We start from the raw sequence: 21,222 nt of genomic DNA on the forward strand, positions 1-21,222 counted from the left end.
AAACATGGAGGCCTGAGCCAGCATGCGCTACCCGGGCTGCAGCTGCGACAGTGGCTTCCCCTGTCCCCCTCTGCTATCGACTTGTCCATTGGTGAGCTGGAAGCAGATCCTCCCAGCAGATGAGACAGGTTATTATGTGGAAATGACTGTTCAAGGACAAGTGTTCTACCAGGTTAGAAGATGGGATCAAACAGAAGCAGAATCAGTGAAAATGAACATTTAAAATGAACACTTAAATGAACATCCTAAAAATGAACACTTAAAGTTATGAGGCACAGAAGCTGTCTCTGAGAATGACCCATTCTGGAATCAGATTCTCTCCTTTTCTTTTCCTGCACCAACCAGCAGTACTTAGTTGAAGCTCTTAGAAGAGGCAACTACTTCAGTTTGTAGGTTTTTAGTTGAAAAAAATCCTCAAGCAGGAAACCCTGGTGCATTAATTAAGGTCTTCCTTTCTAGAACCAAAGAACTAAAACTTTCAGCAGAATGTCAGAACCACATCTTCATTTGGCAGACAAACAATGCTTTGTTTATTATTTGGCTGTTTGCTTAAAGTGTTCATTTGTGAGATGTCAGAGAAGGAATTACAACTTCATTTTACTTATGAAGAAAAATCTTCTGGTAGTTACAGTTGTGACTCAGAATCTTTTGGAAGAATTAGTCTGCTGTTTGATGCAGTTAGTTACGGCTGTTCCACTTTTAGATATTACATATGAAATATCAGTACAGCTATAGCAACAATGGTTGTTTTCCTTTCCTGCCAACTCTTCCACAAGGAAGTTTTACGACAGAGCATCAGTCACAAGTATTTGATGTGAGGTCGATGCCTTCCATACACCAGCAAACTTGTGAAAACCTTAGTATATAACTTTATGAGACAAGAAAAGCCGCCTCCTCCAGGAACACGTTTTCCCTCAGTATCAGGGTGGAGGACTACTCTATGGACTTGCACAGGAACAGCATAGCAACCGGACTCTGGACGGTCTTCACACTGGGCAGTGAGGGCAGCAAAGCGGCTGCCACTGCAGAACTTTCTTCCCCTCTGGCCAACCAGAGTCTTCTGCTTCTGCTGGTGCTGGTCAACCTGACAGATTCTGCAGGCACAAAAAACCCCAACCGACAGGACATTACGTCCTTTAAGAATACACAACAGTCCTTTCCCCTCGTCAATTCCCCATGCTTTCCACATTGATTTTAACAGTTTGTACACAGCTCTATGTAAACATCCAACATCTGATCAAGCAACTCTCCTCTTGTATACACTGCTCCATCAGAATAGTAATATTAGAACATACATGTTTGCTTGTACAGATAGGGAAAATCTTGCCTTACCGATTCTAGAGATTCTGTATCATGCTGAAGAAAGAAATTCACACCGTGTGTATATGGCCCTTACAATATTGTTGATCCTTACAGAAGATGACGGCCTCAACAGATCCATTCATGAAGCGATATTAAAAAATATTACTTGATGGGCCTGCCCGGTGGCTCAGGCAGTTAGAGCTCCATGCTCCTAACTCCGAAGGCTGCCGGTTCGATTCCCACATGGGCCAGTGGGCTCTCAACCACGAGACTGCCAGTTCGATTCCTCGACTCCCTCAAGGGATGGTGGGCTTCGCCCCCTGCAACTACATTGAACACGGCACCTTGAGCTGAGCTGCCTCCGGGATGGCTCAGTTGGTTGGAGCGCATCCTGTCAACCACAAGGTTGCCGGTTCAAAGCCCGCAAGGGATGGTGGGCTGTGCCCCCTGCAACTAGCAACGGCAACTGGACCTGGAGCTGAGCTGCGCCCGACACAACTAAGACTGAAAGGACAACAACTTGAAGCTGAACGGCACCCTCCACAACTAAGATTGAAAGGACAACAACTTGACTTGGAAAAAAGCCCTGGAAGTACACACTGTTTCCCAATAAAGTCCTGTTCCCCTTCCCCAATAAAATCTTTAAAAAATATATATATATTACTTGGGATGGCCGGGTGGCTCAGTTGGTTAGAGTCCGAGCTCTGAACAACAGGATTGCTGGTTCGATTCCCACATGGGCCAGTGAGCTGCGCCCTCCACAACTAGAGTGAAGACAACAAACTGCTGCTGATCTTCCGGAGGGGCGGCCGGATGGCTCAGTTGGTTAGAGCACGAGCTCTCGACAACAAGGTTGCCGGTTCAATTCCCACATGGGATGGTGGGCTGCGCCCCCTGCAACTAAGATTGAAAACGGCAACTGGACTTGGAGCTGAGCTGCGTCCTCCACAACTAGATTGAAGGACAACGACTTGGAGCTGATGGGCCCTGGAGAAACACACTGTTCCCCAATATGCCCCAACTAAAAAAAAAAAAAAAAGAAAGAAAACTTAAATATATATGTGTGTGTGTATATATATATATATATATACACACACACACATATATATATATATAAGAAAACTTAAATATATATAAACTTAAAGAATATATATGTTACTTGGTATTCAGAATGGGTTTTAACTAAAATTTCACTAGGGAGTCTCCAAATATTGGTTGTAATAAGAACCATTCAATACAGCAGGACAAGAACCTTCACACAGATTGTTTGGCAACTTTAGCTGTCAGCCCAGTTTCATTCTCTCCATCAGTATGCTGCCCAGAGGATCCTCAGTTTGTTTCCCTTCCCGTCTAAAAAACACAACAAAGTTCTGGAAAAAGCCACACGGTCCTTGAGTTCCAATGATGTTCCTCTACCAGATTACGCATAAAACCTAAATGTCACTGAAGAAGTGATTCTGATGATGTTAGAGATCATCGATTCCTGCCTGACAAATTCTCTTCACCACAATCCCAACTTGGTACATGTACTGCTTTACAAATGAGATCTCTGAACAATTTCTAACTCATCCATCATTTCAGGATATAATGCAAAATACTGACCTGGTGATCACCTTCTTTAGCTCAAGGCTGCTACAAGCTGGAACTAAGCTGTCAGTGCAACACATCATGGAAATCATCAAGCAAGGAGTTGTTGCACTGCCCAAAGACAAGCTGCAGGAATCTCCAGAACTGAAATTCAAATATGTGGAAGAAGAGCCGCACAAGGAGTTTTTTATCCCCTATGCCTGGTCTCTGGTCTACAACTCAGCCGTAAGCCTGTACTGGAACCCACAGGATATCCACCTGTTCACAATGGATTCCAACAGGGGGCCATTTCCCACCCCTGACACCCCTCCAGCCAAGCAGCCCTTCTAGTATTTTTTTTCTGGGGAACATAAGTAGACAGATTGCCTGGTGTACCTTCTATTAAAGAGGATCACATAAGTAGGTTTCTTTTGCACACTTGGATTCGGAGAAATGGTGTCTGCTGGCAATAGATCACTCAACTTAGATTGTAGTGCAAAAAGTGTGGGGGATGCACAACAGTAATAAATATAAAAACATGCTATTCAAAAAAAAGAAGGAAAATAACTGTAGTAAAGAATAGAGGGGCCGGCCCAGTGGCTGAGGCGGTTAGAGCTTCATGCTCCTAACTCCGAAGTCTGCTGGTTCAATTCCCACATGGGCCAGTGGGCTCTCAACCACAAGGTTGCCAGTTGGATTCCTCGATTCCTGCAAGGGATGGTGGGCAGCGCCCCCTGCAACTAAAATTGAACAGGGCACCTTGAGCTGAGCTGCTGCTGAGCTCCTGGATGGCTCAGTTGGTTGGAGCACGTCCTCTCAACCACAAGATTGCCGGTTCGACTCCCGTAAGGGATGGTGGGCTGCGCCCCCTGCAACTAGAAAATGGCAACTGGACCTGGAGCTGAGCTGCGCCCTCCACAACTAAGACTGAAAGGACAACTTGAAGCTGAACAGCACCCTCCACAACTAAGATTGAAAGGACAACAATTTGACTTGGAAAAAAGTCCTGGAAGTACACACTGTTCCCCAATAAAGTCCTGTTCCCCTTCCCCAGTAAAATCTTAAAAAAAAAAAAAATAGAGCAAGGAAACAAAGAAAATTTTTTAAAAAATAGAACAAGATGAGAAAAGACCAAATATATAATAATAGCAATTGTAAAGGGTATAAATTAACCTATTGAAAGAATGAGTTTTTCAAAATACAATCCTATTTTGATGGCTTTGGTTGAGTGGCAGCTTTTGAAATGATTTCCCGTCTCTTTTTTCCCTTAGCTATATTTTCTGATTTCTCCACAAAGTGAGTGTGTGCACGTACACACATATATGTGCACATGGTCAATGGGCCAGGCATTAAATCAGGGTCTAAGCACTATACAAAAATTATCATACAACAACCCTATGTCACTATTATTAAATTTTTCATTTTATAGATGAGGATACTGAGACACAGAGAGATCAACCTTTCATTCTTAGTCAGCTAATAAAAGCATAATTTTGTATGTAAACTTTACAAAGTAAATGGTGAGTTAGTGTCAGACTCCACAAGTTCAGGGAAAGATCCCCAACTTGTGGAATGCCAGCTCCACTTCAGCCAGCTCCAAGTTCAGGGGTCTCCGGGCCACATGCACTTCTGATCAACGAGCTGCAAGTATGGGGAGTTCTCACAATACCCCTCAAGTTAGATATTTCACTAAAACAATTCACAGAACTCAGGAAAGCATTATATTTACAATTACAGTTTTATAAAGGATACAAATCAGGACCAGTCAAATGAAAAGACACATAGGACAAGGTCTGGGTGAGTACTAAAGGCATGCCCTCTCCCTATGGAATCAGAGCACATCACCCTCAGCACACCAATCTCTTCCTCAACCAGGCAGCTCCAGTAAACTTTAGTGTCCAGAGTTTTTATTGGGGTTTTATTACACGGGCATGAGAATCATTGACCAAGAGATGGAACTGAATCTCCAGCCCCTCTCTTTCCCCAAGAGGTCAGGAGGTCAGACTGGTGTCTGGGGGCCAACGCAACAACCTACTAATCACATAGTCTTTCAGACATGACCAGCCCATCCCTTTATTCTTCCCTTTAGTATAATGTCAGGTGTGGTCCAAGAGCCCACCGTGAACAACAAAGATACTGGTATCACTAGGGAAATTCCAAGGGTTTTAGAAGCTCCATCCCAGGAAACTAGGACAAAGACCAAACTCTTGATTATGCAACAATAAGGCTACAATATGTTCCGATACTGCTGCCCTCCATTCCTCCCTCTTCCCCCACTGCAAAACTTAAGCCTCCACGTAACGATGGAGCCATCTCATTTCTGGTGATCTACTCTAAAGAATAATCTGAAATGCAAACAAATGCTCATCATAGTGTTATCAGAGTAGGAAACATATTAATGCATATATTCATCAAGAGGAGGGAATAAACAAAGAATAGCAGAGCAAAACAGTGGGATACTTGGAAGTCATTAAAAATGTTTTCAAAGAATATTTAATGATACAGAAAAAGGCTCATTGTTTAAAACACTTTTTAAATAAAGGTCTAAAATTTATATTCAGTGGGATTCCCTACTAGAAAAAAGAGTATGTCAAAATATTAACAGGAGTTATCCTGAGTAACTAGATTTCTTATTTCTTCCTTGTACCTTCCTCTACTTTCCAGATTTTTAATATGCATAAGTTGCTTATATATTTGGGGGGAAGGGAAAGGCTTTTTAAAAATAACACATGAAGACTAAAACTACATACACATAACCCACGGAGTATTAATAAGCCAATTAATCTGAAAGTACATAGCAATGACTACATTTTCAATACTTAGAATTTCTTCTTGGTTCTTTTTCAAATCTATTTTTTTTTCATAATGTCCTAATCTCACTATGGATTCCACTCCTTCGTTTACATTTCAAACATTCTTATTTTAAAGCCCCTTTCAGATTTATTTTATGGCTTCTAATTCTTAGAGTACGAATTTTTGTACTTGTGTCTAGAATGTCTTTTTCATGGTGGTAATTTTCTTTGTGTGCCCTGTGGTTTTATCTGTAAATTCCTCCTCAGCAATGGTTTCCTGTGGGAGTTTCTACATGGGTGTGACTGGAGAGCGCTCCTGTGGGGTGACGAGGAGCTACGGTGGCCAGGGCCAAATGGTATCACCAGTTTTTACATTAATTTTTTGGCTCAGGGTTTCCATACGCACCAATCATGCGGATATGAACCTTGCAGCTGAATGTATATAACCTCAGGAATTCCACCCTTTCCTGGGGGAGAGGGACTCTTTCTGAGCCCACCTCCCAAGGTGAGGAATTCATCTCGATCTGCTGGAGGAGAACCTTCTTAGTTCCTTTTCTTAATTTATGAGGTGACCTTTTACCTCTTTAGTCTGCATACCCGTGAACCAAAATCCTATTCACTGCTGTAAATCTGACTTCCTTCCCATGTCCAACCCTTAAAGATGTTCCTTTCTGGCTCCTAAACCTAGCTGCATATTTGTCCTGCTCTTCCTGTTTCTTCACTTTATCCAGCATGTCACTGTGTTTGGGACACAAGGCTTCCAATGGCAGCACGGCCCACCACACTAACCAGAATTCTGAGAGAATGGCAAATTCTAAGGGGTCAGAGGTAGCATACTGTGAGGGACACTCAACATCATGCCTTCCTCACCACTTGAAAACACTGATAAAAACTAAACGTACTGAGAGTAACTGGAAGTCATTTTGGGGAAAGAAAACTATAAGCAGAATTGTCATGTCATTTCCAAGTTAGAAAGACCTGGCTCTGAACCCTGGTTCTGCTAGTTTGACAATGAGGTGCTGATCTGCCCCACCACGCACCCACAGGGATATCGTGAGAACTGGCAACTACTTACATAAAGTAACGTGGAGGCCGTACAGGCCTGAAGTCTGGTGGCCTGTGGAATGTTCCTGAGAAGCCGATCTCTGCTTGGCCTGGTCTCACAGTACACATTCAAGGACAGGCTAGGATTGTTTGTACCAATTACTTCAGGCAGGTACAGAATCAGAACTTCCGAACAGTGAGTGAAGCAGGGACCAGGAGGGCATAAAAATCCTTATAAGGCAAAGGGAGTTTCTTGCTTCTGGAGAAATCCTCAGACTCTGTGGCTAGTAATAGCCATAGCCATATACCCCCATGGCAACTTCTGAGAACCTGGCCATGCACACCTGTCTGAGAGCATGCTGTGCTGTCTTCTGCTTTCTGTAATGGTCTCTGAAAATGCCCTTATCATGTGACACTGAAGACATTTACGTCCTCTGTCTAAGGGCACTTGTGTACCATCACTCGCCACACGCAACAGCCAACAGCCACAGAAGCACCACACAGAGTGCTCAACGAATAAGAGTGATTCCTACAATCCCAGGTTCCCCTCTAGAGAGGTAGTGCGTCCAATTCCCTCAGTCCCAGAGAGGTTCCCTGGATGGAACGCAGGCACCGACTGGGAATGTCTGGGTGCGAATCTCAGCCCCGCCGCTTATAAAGCTAAAGACTTTGCAAGTGGCGCTCTCTGTCCTCGCTTTCCTCATGTGCAACATGGGGGTGATAACTGTCCCTATCTCATAGGGTAGGAGTGGGAAATACATGTTACTCTACTAGAGTGCACACAACAGTGCCTGGCCCACAGTAAGGGCTACGTAAAGGTTTGCTGTTCATCATTCTTTTTGCTCCTAAGCACTATTTAGCAACAATACTATATTCCTCGATACAACTATAACTAGGATAATGTTTTCATTAACGACCTCAGATAGCAGAGGAGTGCTAGGTCCTAGGGACACACTGGAAGAGCACTCCTTCAAGATTCATTTCATCAGTACATTTTTTTTTCTATTCCTAATGCTGTACTCCGCTTCTTGTAAGTACATACATATACACATATACATATACACATACACACACACACATATATATACATATATATATACACATACATACATACATATATGTACAAACTCGTAATTGACATTCATTATTGCTCAGCTTCAGCGTCAGGTGTCCAGTGCAGTGATCAGGCATCTACATCTTCCCTGAGGTGGTCTCTCTATCATCAGTACATTTTTGTTTCGTGTCTCACCATGGGCCAAAAACTACTCTCAGGGAATGCAACAGTTTCGCAAAACAAATAGGGTCTCTGTCCTCATGAAGTTTATATTCTAGTAGGAGACACAGTTACTTTTAAATAGAGATAAAAGCTATGCAGAAAATTAAACAGGATTATGACATAGAGTGGTGGAGTGCAGTGGGGTGATAGTCTAAAGAGCAGTCAGGAAGGTTCCCTTGGAAGATAAAAGTGAAGTGTGTTCTCCGCAGGGGAAATAGGTGAGAAGGCCCTCGTGAGAGAACAGGTCTGAGTGGCTGCACACAACAGGCTGAGGGGAAGGTGACAGGGGAGGCGCTGAGTCATGTGGATCCTTGAAGGCTAAAGTAGGAGCTTGGGTTTTATCTCACTTGTAACAGAAACCCAACAGCAGTTTTTTTAAGTGAGGGAATGATATGTTTTTTAAAGTTGACTGTGGTCCCCATGGGGACAATGGATGATTAACGGTGAGAGGCCAGTTGGGAAGCTGCTGCGGTGTGCCAGTGGGAGAGGATGGTGGCTGGGCCAGGAAAACACCGGGGACGGTGGTGCTGCTCTGCTGCACAGCACTCAGCCTAAGTGAAGCAGCTTCGACACAGGTGGCAAAGCTTACAGGGGAATTCAGCCCCACCCCTTCCTGGGATCTAATACAGAATGTCTAATCCCCTCATTGCATGCTCACAGGCCCATGTCCCCACTGGGCTGTAAACTTCCTGACAGCAAGCACTGAGTTTTACGCAGCTGCACAGTGTTCCCAAAGCACAGTGCCCCCTAAGCTTTTTGAAGATATGAAGGAATACCTGCCTACAACTGAAAAGAACAGACAAGAAGGGGAAGAATTCTTGTCTTCCTTAGGGAGAAAGCTACAGATAAAGTCTGAAACCAAGAAAAACAAAAAGTAGTATAATAAACATGTTTTAAAGATTATACAAAAAAATATCAACTAACAGAGTTGAAAATGGTTGCCTTCAGGGAGAGGAAAGGCTCTGTTCTTACTTACTTATCTGGCTTCTCTACTAGATTATAAGCTCTGGGTGGGCGGGGGCCCCATCCTGTCCATCCACTGTACCAGCACAGTGCTTGGCACATAGGATGCATTCAGTAAATGCTGTCACAATGAATATCCAATCCGAATCACTCTTTTAAACCCCAACCCAAACGTCTGGAAACATACTAAACTAATGACTGAATGGACACATCGCAAGGAAGAATGAAACACAAATCTAGACAGTGGAGCAGCTCAAGTAGCCCACTGTTAAGACATGGACACTGTGTTTGGTCCAGAAAGCCAGCTGCATCTGTTTGTTAAAAGCAACTAAAACAAAAATTGTTTTAAGTTACAGCTGGTGTCTGGGCCACTTTATCAAGCACTTAAGATACAGAGCTGATTATTTTTCTGGCAACAATGGAAAGAGAAAGGCTGAAAAGTACAGTGTCCTGTTACCAACTATTTCCAGAGTGGTTCTTGTAGTCAACATCTGTGTCAAGGCCAGAGACAACTAGAGAGAGTTATCCATGATGCTGCTCACACTTGATCTTTTTTTCTTACATTTTTCCCCTCTTGCATTTCAGTTCCTTCAATCATGCAAAGTACAATCCCTTGGAGAGCATCTTTCTGTGGTCACAGTGCTATTTGCAAAAAGCCCGTTAAAAAGGGACTTGGATTAAAAGAAACGTGTGCACTGTGGTCTTGACTCTTGGTCTCTGCCTCCTTACTTGGACCTGGATTCCAACACCAGCTCTCCACTGGCCTGCTGTGTGGTCTTGAGCAAACCTCTTCACTCCCGCCCCCAGCCCAGACTTTCCTCTTCTATAAAACCTGAGCGAATTGTGGAGCAAAGTGGAAGCACAGAGCCAGAATTATAGAAGGTGCTCAATAAATGGGATGATTAATATTTGACTCATTCTCATCACTCACACCACCCTTACACTTCTCCCTAAAATGCTGAGGTTTCCCGTGAGGCCTATTTCCAAGATAATGATGGCAAGAGTGGAAAAGAAGACCACAGCTGAGATGACATGTACACGGGAGGCAGGGAAAAGGGAGCTGGCACTGTGTGACTTGCTCCAGATTCTCATTTATTCATTTAATTCAAATACATCCAGGCAGGTCCTAGGGGACAGGTGAGCAGTCTAGGCAGATGCATATCTCATCATCTTACCTAGTGATCCTCAAGAACTTCCTACTGGAGGGCGAGAAAAGCAAGACCGTGTCTCTGGCTGTGCCGCAGCAGCTACCAGACAGGACATCACTTCTACCCCAACCTCATCCACCTGGGGTGACACCCACATAAGCCCCTAGTTAGCACTCAGTCAACCCTTGGGTGCCACTTGAACTGGCGCTTTTGTCGGCATCCTTGCAGGCTCGGCACCCTTATCACAACTCCCACCACCACAGACCTGATTTCTGTTCCAGAACTAGGAATGGGGATAATAGCATTTCCATCCTACCTCATATTGTTGCTGTAAGTACATACAAATGGCCCTTAGAACAGTGGCTGACACAAAGCAAAAACTCTAAAAGTGTTAGTTGCTATCATTATTAATATCTACGGTGGTGGGGTTTTGGGTCATTTTTATTTTTTTCTTCCTATTTTCTTTTCCAAAACTAAGAAAACAAAATTTACTTCACAATAAATATACTTTATAATGAAAATTATTACCTACTAAGATATTATAGTAAAAATGCTTGAGCTATGTATATGATGAGTCCATCCCAGGGGCCAGAGGTCTCCCTCTACTATGTCAGGTATCTGAAAAGTTTTCAGGACCACTGCCAAAGGCAGTGGGGCAAAGACTGCCCCTGCCTGCCTCTCTTGCCAAAGGATTCCAACCTACCTATAGCCCCCATTGCCCTAAATCAGTCACAACGAATGGGACCAACCACACTGCCCTGTCCCAAGAGTAGCCTAGCTAGAAACTGGCCAGTGACCAGTGACTGTGGCAAACTGGGCTGACAGGTGCCCGGGGGATCTTGTGAGTGATCTCTTGGGAGACAGGGCCATAAGTGGGAGCTGAGGGGAAGGATGTGCGGTAGATACCGCGTAGAGGCAGCTGTCAAAGGCCAGGTGCAGGCCTGAGGGGCCAGGTGAGGAGTGAAGGGGTAGATGGGGGACAGGTACCCTGGCTGGGTGGAAGCAGGTGGAAGGCTAAGCAGGGGCATCGCTGTGGCTGCCTGGTACAGACAGCCACCCGCTGCAACCTGGACTCAGCATGCTCAGCCCAAGCACAGGTCTGCCTCTCCCAAACCCATCCCTTCTCTACAGCCATTCTGAGCTCGTTTCTGGTTCCTGTAACCAATCGAACCTAAACTAAAACCCATGTCTGCAGACCTGTTCATGGACATGCAGCCAGCCATCCTAGTGGAAGCTGAGCTTGGTGACTGGCCAAGCTTTGATGTTCTCCATTCCACAACTAGCCAGAATCTCAGGCTTGTTTATTTTTCCTGTATGACTTTTGCAATGTTTGAACTAAACAGGACAATTTTTATCAACAATTTCCAAAGGAAGAAAAATATCAGAATGCTTGGTTTGTAATGAAGACTGGTAGATCTGGTAGGCCGTATGATACACGAGAAAAGATCCTCCTTTAAGAGACTTGGAACCCCATGCAGGAGCGGTGCCTTTCCTGTGGTGAGGGAGACCAGCATCCCTTCAACGGACTGGTGACAGAGCCTCTCTTTTCTTTTGGGATCATCTCTTTCTCCATCTCAGTCCCTACTGTAAAGGTGGCAGGAACCCCAGTCTCAGCACCAGCTGTAGGCATGGGACCAAGGTCTGCCATCCAGTCCCTCCTGTGTCTTCTGCTGAAACTCCTGGAAAAGAGATTTCTCTTTCTTCTAGGGGGACTGACTTGGCAGGAAAGAAAGAGTTGAATCGAAGAGCCACGGGCAGCTCTGCAATCTCATGGGAGCCAGTGGCCTAAGAAATAAATCAACATGAGGGAAATGGCGGCAGGGTCCTGATCACATCATTTGAGACCTGTCCTCACCACCTTGCTGGTTTTAAGAAGCAGTTTGGGTTGAATTTCTGTCCTTTACAACCAAAGCTTATACACTAAATCAATGTATTAGCCCGTGCTTTAACAATTCAACTTGAGCATCACGATTTTAATAACTTCATAGCATTTCCCACGCCACTAAACTGACTACTTCACACATGATCTCACTTGACCCACCAACACATCATGGTCACCCTTAGCTCAGACAAGGCTTACTGAATCCCTTAACTTCTACCATCCCTGCCACAGTCATCATCCTTTTATCCAGTCACACAAATAGTAGGGAGTGGAGCCGAGATCCAGACCCAGGTCCTCTGAATCCAAAACCCACGTTCCTTCCCCAGGGGAAGGCTCTGCTGCTTGTGTGTGCAATCCCATTCTAAAAGCAGGGAGACACACTAAAGGTGCATACGCCACACCCCTAACATCCAGGGTCTTGTAATCACCTTGAAACTAGACGTAAGTCCATGAGTCAATTAGAAATGTCAAAAGCCATAATATAATTATGTGAGTCCAATGTGAGTCCAAATGTGTGGTCCAGGTACTAGTTACACGGCAGGAAGGTGAGATGTCAAAGAGGCTGTATCTCAGGGCTGGATGTTGGTGTAGAATCTTACAGTATTACAACCTCAGTAATGAAACACTGCATCTTCCAATTCAGTTCTTCACAGGCCACCTCAACTCCCCCAGACCCATCTTCAACCAACGTTTCCCCTATTACGTGATTTTGCTGCTGCCCTCCTCCCAGACTGCAAAAGCATTCATTCCCTCTTAACTATACACTAATAGTAATACTGATAGTAGCCATTAACTGCTACACACCACTTTCTTCAAAAGCATCTGAATTATAGCTTTTAAGGTGACACAAAGCACCATAATTTCCAGTTTTTCTCCTGGAAATAAAGAAACCTCAGGTAATTCTATAATCTGACTTACATCATTAAGATTCTGGTGTCAACTGATGACTTCTGGGTCTATAGTAGGTCATTTTCTTTTGAGTAACTATCTTAACTGGTGGCTGCAAATACTTACGGAATAAATTCTGCCTCACTGATTGAGACAAAATTTTGAATTTAAACCATCTGATTTTATGTAACTGAGAAAACTGAATTTTTAAAAATTCATATCACATTTTCTGACCAACTTCCATTACATTAGTGATGTGTCACTAAATGATTTTTCTTAGGTCAAAATTTTTCCTTATCAAATCATAATGTAATATTAAATATATGTTTCAGAAATGAAAAACCAGCAAGAACTCCAAAAGGACTTGAAGGAAAGTCCCACAGTGCAGTGGTACTCAAATGTTAAGTCATTGCTATGCCATCATCATAAATTTTACTATCCATCGCTACTTCCTCATCTCATTTTCGCCTAAGGAGTCTGTCTGTGCTCATGGAGATTCTAGTGAGAGGACAGATAAACAATACCATATAATTAATTACAAACATAACTTCAGATGGTGATACTATACTGAAGAAATTAAATTTTGTTGTGACAGTAATAACTCGGGGACTGGAAGCATTAGAAGGCAGATTTGGGGACCCCTTGCTCAGAGGATTATGTGAGAGCTGAGATTGAAATGATAACACAGAGGCAGGGTGGTTTGAGCCAGGGGAACAGCAAGTGTAAAGGCCCTGAGATTCAAACAACCGTGACTCCGAGAGGAGAGGTGGATGGCAATGTGGGTGCCACTAGTCACCAGAGGGGCTCGGCTTGACTCAGAGTGTAGTGCCAAACCAAGGAGCGTTGCCTCATGGGGAACATGTTTATCACTGCTTGTAGTTCTTTAATTTCCGACTTTTATATTTTGAAAAATTTCAAACCTATAGAGAAACTAAAAGAACAGAATAATGAACACAGTATACCCCTCACCTACTTGTGCCACCAACTCTTAAGTTTCTACACTTGTGTTCTCTTGCTTTCTCCATATATATGTAACTATATATATATATATATATATATATAATATGGATATATAATATATATATATATATAATTTAGATAATATATATGTTTCCCTACTATTTTCAAATAGGTTGCAGACACAATGACACTTAAACCCTTATTATCTATCTTCTAAGAATCAGGACATTCTCCTACTCAAGAAATTTAACACTGAGACCGGAATATATTACCTACTTTACTGCCTATATTCAAATTTCCCCCAATTATCTTTCATTCCCCAAAATGTCTTTCAGAACTGCTCTTTATTTTTTCCATATCTGGTCTCTTTAGTTTCCTTTAATTTAGAAGTGTCATAGCCTTTTTTTTTTCTTTTCGATGGTGGAGCTGAATGTCTTTTACATCTTGATATTCTTGAAGTCTTGCCTAGTTTATTATTTGGTTAATATTTTTCTTTAAATTCACCACTTGGGACCTTGGATTTCTCTTTTGACTGTGCAATTGCAAACCCCAATCTTAAGGATTACTAGGAGGGTTGTTGGTGGGGAGAGGTGCCTTGGCCAGCATGTGGCACAGAGCAGACACCCAGTAATCAGTAATGATTACTTAAGGTCCTTCTAGTTTCACAGTGGTATTTTGGAGCTATTTTGGAGAAAGATAGCTTCAAAATCAGCAGAGTGATGCCTATTTCCCCTGGAATGAAAAAAACCTTGATTCCTCATGTGTGATAACACTGGGTATTCTTACGTTTGGTGGGTTTTGGGTGTAGAAAGAGTGAATCGCTGACCTTTGTCTTCTGGGGAAAAGCTCATTGCTGCTGATGGGGTTGAGAGGCTGGGCATCACTGGAATTCTTCCCTGTCCATTTCTGTCTGCCTTTTATATTAGCAAAAGTGAAAGGGCACTGCCAGTCGGCTTGACTGGCTTCACCAACTACCCAGTGGCTTAGAAAGGAGTAATGGGGAGGCTGGAGCTTTGCAGTTACACAGCCTTCATCACCTACTGGCTTTGGAGCTTGGGCAGGGTCACTGCCTTAAATCTGTTTTCATTTATAAAACAGGATTAATAATAGCGACTTTGCAGAGTAGTTGGGAAGATTAGAGCTAATATACCTAGAGAACTGGTTTAGCCCGTGTGTAGGTGTGGGGTGTATACTTTAAATATGGATGTTGTTCTTAGTTGTCATCTGTGAAGCTCCTTGTGGTACTAGACAACTTCTCAACTCTATAGGGGTTATGGGAGTAATTCTCTGTTACTTGATAATGCAACATGTGAAAATTTAGACTGACCAAGAAGAGAGATACATATACGTCTTACCACTTGGAGAATATTGGTGTGGAATGAGCCTATGGAAGACATCTCTGCTTTTCTTTTGAGGCAGTGGAAGGGTTAGGAGATCGGGGTCTGCCCCAGCTTATGTCTCAACAGGGGCTATCCCTTAGTCCGTCACGGTTGTTCCTCTACTGTCCTTCCGCACTAGACTCAGCTTTCAGTGTTGCTCCTTCTGCTTCTCCACGTGCCTGTCAGAGACTGACGCCTGTGCACGTTGCAGCCTCAGGAGCCCTCTGCCCTCTGCTTTACAGGTAGGATCCTGTCGAGCTCTTGTTGTACTTAAAGCCCTGCTCTTGAGCATCACCTCTCACTAATGCCAAGTGCAAAATATATTGAAGTGAGTGCTGCCCAGAACGAGGATTTGAAGCTGGTTGAGAATCACCTCCCAAGAGCAATGGTTAAAAGCTCTGTGTTGACTTGGGGAATATCTGGTTTGGAGATAGGACTTTGGCTTTGGCTTACTACTGTGGAGTGTTTTTAGAGAGACTTGTAAAAAGAATAGAAGCATATTTGGAGGTAAAGTTTCTACTCTGTTGGAGACAGTGGAATCAAGATTCAGATGATCTCTGTGAACTTGGACACTGAGTCAAAGACAACATGATAAATGAAACAGGAATACGTGGAAGGGGAGTTGGGAGGTCCAGCTGGCTACTAGCTTCCCTGAGCAGCACTGGGCTGGTGCTGCCTCTTGGCCAGCTCCCTCTAGGCTGCTTTCTGGAGAGCACGGGATCCATGGGCTGGGGAACAACGTCCAGCCAGCACACATCTGGAACACTGGCTTCCACTCTTGAGCTTATGTTTGAAGAGGAACTCTGACAAACTGTCATTGACCCCTAGGAGAACTTTGGCCACCACACCACACCTTCTTCATTACCCAGTGGATGGCCCTGAGGGAAGACCTTGGCTAGGCAGGGTGACTGGGAGACTGAGGACGCTGGACTCAGAGACCTGAAGTGTGACAGCTGCTCTGTTACTCACTGGTTGTGTGGCCTGGACCACAAGAATTACACTTCCGATTCTTGGTGATACCTTTGGTGATGAGTCTGGGGCTCTTTAGCCAGGGGAAGAAAAAAGTGGTTGGCATGTCTGGGCATGTAGGTGACATAGTGGAAAGTGCTTTTGTAGTCTAGCTGATTTGGAGGATTTGGGCAAGCATCGTAATCTCTGTGAGCCTGTTTTATAATCTGTACATGGGGAGAGTGACACTTACCTCAGAGTAGACACCTGGCCCCAATGCCTTTGAGGACTCAATAGTAAGTCACAAGCAGGAGGTCTTGACTCCTCCTGAGGAAGGAAGAGCTCTGGAGCCAATGCAGTGCCTGGAGCCCGTGGGGAGCTGAGCCAGTGGAAGGGTCAGGCCAGATGATAGTGTCACTCAAAATATTTTCCATTTTGGGAAACAGTGCTCTAAAAGTTTGTCAATAGTACCTGTTCATGCTTTAGAAAGCCAGTTTGTATAATTCTTTGGGTGGTAGTTGGAATGGGCAGGACTAGAAGCAGGAAGGCTGTACTTTAAGGAAAAAAGAAGTCAGGAAAAAAATGCAGAGGTGTAGGATTTGGGGCTATGGCTATAGCAGGGGAGGAAGGACAGTTGCATGATTTTGCAGAAAGAATGGACAGGACTTGGGGACAAATTCACACACTTTTTATACCGAAAAAAATCAAGCCAAAAGGAAATCAACAACTTCCATAAAAATTATAGGTTTGATATAGTAGTTATCTGGGGTTTTTAAATTTTATTTTATTTTAATATAAATTAAAATAAGTATGTAACTTTAAGAATAAAAGTATCTGTTTGATGGTACTCTCTTTACATTATTCTGTGTACCACAGTTGACATATATTAGCTTCAGGTGGATATTTATATAACATATGCAATGTTCATCCTGATAAATCTAGTAACCATCTGATACCAAACATAGTTATTATAATATTATTGACTATATTCCCTATGCTATATTATTACATCCCCCTGACTATTTTGTAACTACCAATTTGTACCTCTTAATCCCTTCTCCCCTTCACACATCCCGCTAATCTCCCTCCCATCTGGCAACCATAAAAATGTTCTCTGTATCCATGAGTTTGTTTCTGTTTTGTTTGCTGATTTGTTTTTTAGTTTCCACATATAAGCAAAATCATACGGTATTTGCCTTTCTGTGACTTACTTCACTTAGCATAATACTCTCTAGGTCCATCAGTGTTGTTGCAGGTGGCAAGATTTCATTCTTTTTTATGGCTAAGTAATATACCATTACACATATATGTACCAGTTCTCTCTTATCCATTCATCTACTGATGAACACTTAAGATATTTTCATATCTTGGCTACTGTATATAATGCTGCAATGAATATATGGATGCACATACCCCTTCGAAGTAGTGTTTTGGGTTTCTTCAGATAAATATCCAAAAGTGGAATTACTGGGTCCTTCTTTGTCTCTTGTTATAGCCTTTGTTTTAAAGTCTATTTTCTCTGGTATAAGTATTACTACTTCAGCTTTTTTTCTTTGTTTCTACTTTCATGAAATACCTTTTCCCCATCCCTTTATGTTCATTCTGTGTGTGCCTTTCAATCTGAAATAGGTCTCTCGTAAGCAGCATGTGTAAGGGTCTTATTTTCTTATCCATTCAGCCACCCTATGTCTTTTAATTGGAGCATTTAATTCAATTACATTGAAAGTAATTGTTCATAGACATGTAGTTATTGCCGTTTTATTATTCATATTTTTTATCTTTATTTTTTCTTCTTCTTCTTTAAGAAGTTCCTTTAACATTTCTTGTAATACTGGTTTGGTGTTGATAAACTCTTTTAGCTTTTTCTTGTCTCAGAAGCTCTGAATCTGTCCTTTGATTCTAAATGATAGCCTTGCTGGGTAATCTTGGTTGTAAGTCCTTACTTTTCATCACTTTGAATATTTTGTGTCAATCCCTTCTGGCCTGCAAAGTTTCTGTTGAGAAATCAACTGACGGTCTAATGGAACTCCCTTGTAGGTAACTAACTGCTTTTCTCTTGTGGTTTTTAAGATTCTCTCTTTGTCTTTTAATCTTTGGCATTTTAATTTGGATGTGTCTTGGTGTGAGCCACTTTGGGTTCATCTTGTTTGGGACTCTGTGCTTTCTGGGCTTGTATGTCTATTTCCTTCGCCAGGTTAGAGAAGTTTTCTATCATTATTTCTTCAAATAGGTTTTCAATTCCTTGCTCTCTCTCTTTGCCTTCTGGTACCCCTATGATGTGAATGTTGGTACTCATGATGTTGTCCCAGAGGCCCCTTAAACTACCCTCATTTTTACTAATTCCTTTGTCTTTTTGTTGTTCCTATGGGGTGTTTTCTGCTAACTTATCCTCCAAATTGCTGATTCAATCCTCTGCTTCATGTAATCCACTGCTGATTCTCTCTAATGTATTTTTCATTTCCATTATTGTATTCTTCATTTCTGACTGATTCTTTTTTATGTTTTCTATCTCCATTTTTATGTTTCCTATCTCTGTGTTGAAGTCCTCCCTGAGATCACTGAGCATCATTATAACCAGTGTTTTGAACTCTGCATCTGATAGCTTGCTTGTTTCCATTTTGTTTAGTTGTTTTCTGGAGCTTTGCTCTGATCTGTCATTTGGGACATGTTTCTTTGTCTTCCCATTTTGGCTATCTCTCTGTTTTTCTTTCTATTACAAGGTCTGACAATTAAGTTTGCAAATTCATCCTAGAAAAAGTGCTACATACCTCACTGCTGAGTATCATCACTACGTCACCTTCAAAGTACTCCCCTTGGGAAGCTATGCACTGACACCCGTGCCTAGTCCAACCTTCAAAGCAATTTTGGAATTCTTTTTCTGGAATGGCCATCAAAGCTGTCATCATGTTACTCTTCCTTTCAATATTTCCTTTTTATCTTCAGGTAAAGAAAAAGTCACTGGGGGCCAGATCAGGTGAGTAGGGAGAGTGTTCCAATACAGTTATTTGTTTACTGCATAAAAACTCCCTCGCAGACAGTGCCGTGTGAGCTGGTGCATTGTCATGATGCAAGAGCCATGAATTGTTGATGAAAAGTTCAGGTCGTCTAACTTTTTCACGCAGTCTCTTCAGCACTTCCAAACAGTAAACTTGGTTAACTGTTTGTCCAGTTGGTACAAATTCATAATGAATAATCCCTCTGATATCAAAAAAGGTTAGCAACATCATTGCAACAATTTCGTGAACTTAACTGTTGGATCTCGTATTAGGTAGAGTTGCTATGTCTCCTGATTTTAGTAGAGTGAACTTATGTAGTAGGTATCCTATGGGGCCCAGTGGCACAATCTCCCTGGTCACCTGAGCTCCACGTGTGTCTGTTTTGTGGGTTGTATATGCTATCCTGTTTTAGTTAAGCCTTGGTTGCTGTCTGCACATCTATAAGAGGGACTGATCCTCGGGCTGATTAGTTGTGAGGACTGGACATGACTTCAGTGGAGGAGCTGTTGTTCAGGGGCTGACTCTACAGAGCAGATTTGCTTTAGTGGCACTCTTGGCCTGCCCAGTCTACCCTTTGGGTGTGTCAGTTGTGGAGGTTATTGGATCGTGCTCTGGTGTCATCTGAAGCTGGTTCTGGTAGGCTGGTTCTGGGGCCTCTTAGGAAGGCTCTGGTGCAGGCTAAGGTCAACCGCGGCCTGTGCCCTTCCCAGAGCCACTTTGTATGAGCTACAAATTGATCTGCAGATGCTTGCCACTTGTGCTGGGCTTGGAAGTGCCTGGGAGAGGCTAACCTGCGAACCGAGGCTGGCTGCTGCCCGTGCCAGGTTTAGGGCTGCTCAGCAAGAATGCAAGACACACCAAGGCCAAATGCTGCTTATTTGGGGTTTGTGAACCTTTGAGAGATTTAGGAAAGTCCGAAGCATGAGCCAAGACAGGCCATTTGTATGTAAGAGCCACTAGAAGCAGCTTGGGGGTGGGGGGAGCCTGAAAGTTGGATGGGGCGGGGTCTCAAGGAATCACCAGGGTGGGATGAATGCTATTAGCCAGGTTGATGGAGACACAGATATGCCAGCCACCTGCCACTGTATGCCAGGAGAGGGGAGGACTCAACAAAGAAACAATTGCTTCCGCCAGTTTCTCTGTCTGGGAGAAAGCTGCCCCTCCAGCCCTCACTCTGAAGCCGGAAAATTCAGTTCCTTCCCGTATGTCCCTAGCAACTTTTGAGCTGCTGCCCCAGCATTGGTGCTCAGAGTGAGTCCATCAGTGAGTAAGTCTGTGCATGGGCCCTTTAAGAGGAACACCTGGGACTTCAGCCACCTTCCATTGCATTCAGCCACAATCTCCACTGGTTTTCACACCCAGAAGTTGTGGGGACTTCTGTTCCTGGCACTGGAAACTGGGCTTGGGCACCCAGTGTGGGGCTGGGACCCCTTACTCCTCAGGGGGGATCTCCACAGCTGAGATATCCCTCCCAATTTTTAACCACCACACCTGGACCAGCCTGTTTCATGTCTCCGCTCCTCCTACCAGTCTCGACATGGTCTCTTCTCTATATCCTTAGTTACAGGACTTCTGTTCAGCTAGAATTCAAGCGAGTCTCAGTGATGGTTGTTCTGTAGATTAGTTGTATTTGATGTGGTAATGAGAAGAGGCCAGCACAGCATTTACTTACTCTGCCATCTTGTCTAGAAAAAATTATTAATGTTTTGGTCTTCTTTCAATCTCTCTGCTTGAATAATGAGTAAATCTCAATTGGGGCATAATCCACTTAATACCTCAAAGAAAAATATTAAATCAGAACATATGTGGCATTTAGCTCATGACAGTGATTGTAAAGATGGTCCTAGAATGACTGTCGTTTGAGAAAGACTGGCCTTCTACCCTGACGCAGTCCCCAAAGCAGTTCTCTAGAAGCTGGCTCTCTCTCTCCTAGTCCCCAAATCTCTTCGCTGTCTTTCCTTTCCACACTCTGTCTACTCAGACACGCAAATCCACAACTTCCTGGGTTAGCCATGGTCTTTCAAACCTACATGACTCTACATGTGCTTTCTACCCCACCTAAACCAGTCTCCACGATA

At 43.3% G+C, this 21,222-nt stretch overlaps 1 protein-coding gene and 1 pseudogene across 3 annotated transcripts in view; one reads left to right on the forward strand and one right to left on the reverse strand.

Annotated features, from left to right (window-relative positions):
• The window catches only part of EEFSEC (eukaryotic elongation factor, selenocysteine-tRNA specific), a 286,027-nt gene that overhangs the window by 210,576 nt on the left and 54,229 nt on the right, over window positions 1-21,222 (reverse strand). The gene's annotated exons all lie outside the window — the stretch shown is intronic.
• Window positions 181-3,219, forward strand: LOC117038648 (dymeclin-like; annotated as a pseudogene).

Source organism: Rhinolophus ferrumequinum, chromosome 19 (assembly GCF_004115265.2).
Source record: "Rhinolophus ferrumequinum isolate MPI-CBG mRhiFer1 chromosome 19, mRhiFer1_v1.p, whole genome shotgun sequence".
NCBI classification, from domain to species: Eukaryota; Metazoa; Chordata; class Mammalia; order Chiroptera; family Rhinolophidae; genus Rhinolophus; species Rhinolophus ferrumequinum.